This window comes from Magallana gigas, chromosome 1 (assembly GCF_963853765.1).
Source record: "Magallana gigas chromosome 1, xbMagGiga1.1, whole genome shotgun sequence".
Lineage (NCBI taxonomy): Eukaryota > Metazoa > Mollusca > Bivalvia > Ostreida > Ostreidae > Magallana > Magallana gigas.
Window position 1 is genome coordinate 25,025,308 of NC_088853.1, and position 5,891 is coordinate 25,031,198.

At 33.6% G+C, this 5,891-nt stretch overlaps 1 long non-coding RNA gene across 1 annotated transcript; it reads right to left on the reverse strand.

Moving 5' to 3' along the window:
- Window positions 1–935: 935 nt before the first annotated feature.
- On the reverse strand, window positions 936–3,154 carry LOC136276628 (uncharacterized). The gene is made up of 4 exons (XR_010715171.1): window positions 2,988–3,154; window positions 2,505–2,765; window positions 1,202–1,456; window positions 936–1,068 (listed from the first exon to the last, which is right to left on the reverse strand). It is a non-coding gene; the product is annotated as an uncharacterized lncRNA (long non-coding RNA).
- Window positions 3,155–5,891: the final 2,737 nt, after the last annotated feature.

Below are 5,891 nucleotides of genomic sequence, written 5' to 3' on the forward strand. Positions count from 1 at the left end.
AATTCTTATGATCCACGAGTCCCAAAATATACAGTAATGATAATAGTATCCCTTAACTAATCAGTTTTTGTAGCCAATACAATTTTAAAATGAAAATCATTTCATTTGAGTCTTGAACCTCGAGTGTGCATGGCGTATAAACTAATGTATTCAAAATAAAACTAATGACGTTCTTAATCATATAGATTATTAAATGTTATTACCAGTGCAGATGTTATATGAAATATTTTAAAATAATAGGGTGAAGTGATAAAAACACCAGACGTCACAGAATTTAAAAAAAAAGATACATACGACGTACAATTTATCATAAAGATTTAACAAAAACTTATGATCAGTTATTTTCGATTTTAATAGCGTTTTGATGTAATTTTAGCTTCGCAGCGCCAAAACTTTAAAAACGCTGTGAGTATTTAAAAATTTTAATATAACCGACCTTCAAAGCAATCGTCACCCTGCCATCCATTCCTACAACCGTCTCTACAAATACCAGACACGTGGTCACAGTCACGTGATGTCTTGCAAAAGCTGCTACACTCTTGACGACAACCAATTCCATAGTTACCGAACTTGCACACTGTAGAAATTAACGGGAAAATAATATCAATTGCTTTTGTGAATTTTGAATAATTCTATTAAGATATTATAGTTCTGTCATTTTAGCTCGTGTATTATAAGTTCTTACTTTGTTGACATCTGTCTCCTTCATATCCCGGCTTACACCCAGTAAGACACGTGCCATTAACATGGGAGCAATACAATAGATCAGAGCAATGTCCACAGGTCTCATTACATTTGAAACCATAGTTTCCACTTTTACATTCTAAAAATAAAAATATAGCGATATTTTATTTTATTATGTGCGTCTTCATAATAAGTAAGTACGTAAATCTATAAATATATATGATGAGTAAATCAACTGGTGTTTACCTGTCTTACACAAACGTCCAACGTATCCAGCCATACACCCAGGAGGACAAGACCCATCAACAGGGGCACACTGTGCTGGATCGATGCAGTGTCCACATGATTCGGTACAGTTATATCCATAATATCCATTGGTGCACTCTAGAAATATAACATGAATCTTGTTATGTCTTTATAGAATTAACTCGAATTTATTAATACGATATAGTATGTGTAAAATGCTGTAATAAATCGTTTTAAATTGCACATAATGTGTTTTTATGATAAAACCAACCATATACTTCGAATTCACAGATATCAGCAAATGCGTCATTTGAGTAACCCTGTGGATACACAACTCCTGGGAGTCTTTCGTTGTAATAAATTACATACTGTCCAATTACAGCGCAGGTGTAATTAAAAACTGCCGGTATTGTTTTTGTGTTGAAAATATTGTCTTTAAAACACAATGCTCCATCTATCTTAGATGTTGTATTTGAGACATATACAGAAAAGCCCAAAAATCTAGAGGTATAGCCATTTGATGAATCTGCAAAAAGTTAAAACTTTCTTAATTTCATGTAGAGGAGCATATTATAAATATGAATGCAAATACATTTAATTTATTTAATGAAGATTAAAGTATATGATTGAGTTAATCAAAGACAGTTGTAAATAATCCAAGCATCCGATAAATCATTGAAAATATAACCTAACTATGAACACAAGAACGATAAATGTATTTCTATTACAAAGATGGTATAAATCCATGCTATGGAAAATCAAATTATTTTTGTTGACTTATACAGGTAACACTTAACAACCCTAGAGCATATGAAACGCACATTGAAAAGAGATATGAGGAAGCCACAGTTCGGATAAACAAAGGTAACATAGCCCACTTTACATCGTCTCTTCTGTTTTAAAACTTGTGATCTGAATAATACATATACTGATGATCCGTTTGATAAACTGAATATCCTTGATATGTTTACAATCTCAAAGGGTCCCGATTAAATAATGGAAAATAGGATAAAAGCATTTTGTTTTGACACTGACCTATGACTTTAAATTTTTCCGGTTGGAATAAAACTTTTATTAAGCTTATACCTATAATCTTTTTCATACAGGCCTTTTGGGGTTTAATATGAGCAAGAATAAGCCAATGGGGAAACATTTGTAGTTTAAAACTAGCTTTTAAGAGATCTACTAAAACCTTCACATATTACCGTGAAATTTAGTTGAAGGCCGCTGCCAACCCTTTACCCGAAAGCTCTGTTTATGTGAAGTATGAGCAACACATGGCAAAGGTGTTAGAAAATATCTTATGAGAAAAGTGTGTGATCTGATATGACCTTGACCTAGAAACGTCTTTCCAGGTATCTGTACTGCTTTATGATTAAAAACACTCTGTGGGTGAAAACGTAGCGAGGTTTGTCAAAGGTGAAGTATTAGCCAGATTGGGCCACGGGGAAAGAAGATAACCCCTTGACAAGTGTTCTCAGAGAGACAGACGGACAGACTGGGCACCCACCGAGCGTGGTCATAACTATAAAAGCTCCTAAACATACACGTAGCGCGAAAAAAATAAAAGTTACCCCAAGCCACATTGTCCGTCCTGTGGAAAATTCTGATGTGATGGATATTTGAAACGCGCGTGAGGTTTACCCACCAAGTGGCTGTGGTTTTGTTGTTGGCAGAGATAGTACATTGACCTCCATAGCCACTGAGATCGGACTTCAAACCATCTACAGCATTACTGGCGTCAAATCTATCTTCATTTGGGTCAAGTGGGTACGGAATATATTTGTTTTGTTGAAATGCAGGTTTGTGGAGGGCGATATTATTTGCTGACTGACCTACAGAATATATTAATACATTGCTTTCATTTGTTTTTAATACTTATCAAAACTGTAAAGAAAATCTTGGTCATGCGAAACCTAATATATCGATACTAAAACAAGAAAAACCTTTATATCATATTTCGAAACTATTTAAAAAGCTAGCCTGACTTTTTATTCAACACTATCTGATTAACATAATTATTAAGTGATGTAAAAGTAACGTGTATATTTACTTACCATAGGCATATGTAAGTGTCAAAATTTCAACCCGTAATATCAGACAAATTATGCGGGAAATGAAGTAAACAGAATCTAAAACCATTGTTGAATGATATGTTCACAGTATGCCGAAAGAGTGATAAAGTAATATATCAGGAAGTAATCTCACCAATTCACATGACAAAATCGTGCATGTCTATTTCAAGGACGTCGTTAAAACAGTATATTTTCATTCTACACTTTCCTTCAAAAAATAAAATAATTTACATTTTAAAAGTCTTGTAACCTCATTAAAATCTTGAAGAAGTATACAAATGTCTTGTTCTTCTTCTTACTAATGGCTGTAAATTTGCAGTTAAAAGAATCAAATTTAATGGGACATGTAAATAAAGTGTGTAAAATAACAATATCAGCTTGTTTATAATGGTCATAGAAGAGAAGTTCAAAACACTAGCTTGTATAATCAACTTTTTAAAGGTTGGTGACTGGTCTTATTTGACCTTAAAGAGAGCGTTACTCAAATGGGTTTTCTAGGTACACGTACGTTGCACCATTGAGCCCTCATAATATTTTTTGTTCATACATGAACATGTACTACATCGTTGAAATCAGTCTAATGTAAAGACATCCCGTGAGTTTCTAATACGTTGCTAATGTAGACTCGCAAGTTGTGCGGGTTTATTTTGCCAGAAGGAGTATAATTTTACTTTATTTTGACATTTTAGCGATTTTAAGAGTGGTGTCAAGTGCCCAGCCGCGTCCCGTCTTGAATCAGCCACTGGATATATCATCTTCAAGTGCATTTTTTAAAAATTACAATTAAATATTGGCAGTAACATTGTAACAATAGAATAATAAAACGATCTCTGATTGTCTTTTTTGTATCTTTGGATTATATACTTTAGCGATAATATGTCACAAACAATGGCGTTTATTTAGGGTAAATGATAGTGCAATATTTAAAGACCGTTCTTTTTCACCAGTTGGTTTACATCTGGCATGTTTATTTTAATGATGTTGGATATAAATAGATACAGGATTGACGTCATGGGTGTAAAAACGAATCTCTTTTGTAGGTGCTTATTATTAAACTTGTGCAAGTATTTATACTGCTTCTTTAAAGAAATTGTCAAAAATCATTATGTTTGATAATTATTTATTACTGCTTTTTACCTCCATTGAAATTAACCGAACATAGAAACTTCCAAAGTTACCAAATGACGTATCAATGGTAGCATTTCAAATCTTGAGCATTTTCTACATCCAACTGCTGACGCAGTAATGTTTTCCTTTTAAATATGCTTCATTACAGGGGGAGCGAGTGTGTTGATGTTTTCGGAAAGGGGGGGGGGGGTTAGTCAGGTTTTTTGACATTTTAAACTTTTTTACAGTATGGATTGTCCAGTTTAGTAATTCATTGTATAGAATTGTCTTCATACATGTACATATAAAGCAATAATAGAGTTCATAAATGATTGTATACATGTATACAGATGCCAGTAATTATATACTCTTCCTTTTCATGATTGAAATTCTAAGAACTGATACATTAAAATTTTCAAATTCTCTTTTCTTTACTTGAAAAACTGCAAAGAATGAACCTCTGCCATTCGATCAACTTAATATTAACTGAAAGGCCTGGAAAGGTGACTGAATGGCATAGCTATCCCATTTACTCACTTTTAAGTTACCGTTCAGTCACATTTTAGTTAACTGAGTGGAGGAGGTTAATCCTTTGCTGGGGAAAAAGTATCAAGGGGTGTAAAAACAAAATATTGCATTATTGCTTAGTATTACCGAGCATTCAGACCTTAGGACGTTTGTGTATATAGAAGTACATGTACACGTGTATCCCTCACCTAATTGTTCCCTAGCTCGCTAAGGTGCACTGCAAATTGTCAATACGGGCTGTGTACAGTAGCTATTACATAACCACGGACGGACTCTTTAAAAACTTTAACTGCAACCAACCAGTTGTTAAACATGTGATTTCATGTTCTTTGATGAATATATTGATCTGGTGTAAAATAAAACATTTATGAATAAAACATAAAATACACCGCTTTAAGTTAATCTTAATAATTATACATTGTAAGTTATGAAAATTAATTAGGATTGCATGTTAACTTATTGAGAAATCAGTTTCCGGTTAATCTATTAGTAACTTTTAATTCAAAATCAATGCAAACTCTTCTCTCTCTCTCTCTCTCTCACTCACTCTGTGTCTATATATTAAACTCCAACATGTATAGAAAACACTAGTACAACATTTACATGTATGTTGTGTGTCATGTTTTCCGGGTTCGAAGATTCGGTTACTCTGCCTGAGCAATAATAATACAAATCAAAAATTTAAATCGGTAATATTTACAATTCGCTTCTCTCTACTAGAGCGCACGCGCTTCCTCAACAGAAAGTGTTCTGTTGTCAGCCGACACAACACATACAATAAAACCCCGTAGCTTTATGCAGGCACGTTAGGTGTTTATTTGTGTTCTAGGTTTCACCCCATTTACTGTTTCCTTTACAGCTTCTTCTCACCTCGGCTCTCTGTTCAGCATTCCTACTTAGAGCTCAGAAATTCTCCTGATATACCCTAGGTCACGTGATACTTGGGGATCTAGAAACAGGAAGTAGTACTTTATTATGAGAAGCGAATATGATTTGATTCCGACTTTTGTTTCACGTGTATGTTTTTACCTGGAATGATAAAGAATTGGTAATGAAATTAGGATTGCAAGTTAACTTATTAGAAAATAAATTCCCGGGTAAATATTAGTATATTTAATTTAAGATCAATGAAAGAACTCCACGTTAAAACAAGGAGAGACTTCATGACACAATCACGTGCAACTTTGTGTGGAGTGAGATTTATGTGATTTGTTTTATTTGAATTTTAAGTCCATTGTTTCTTTTTCTACT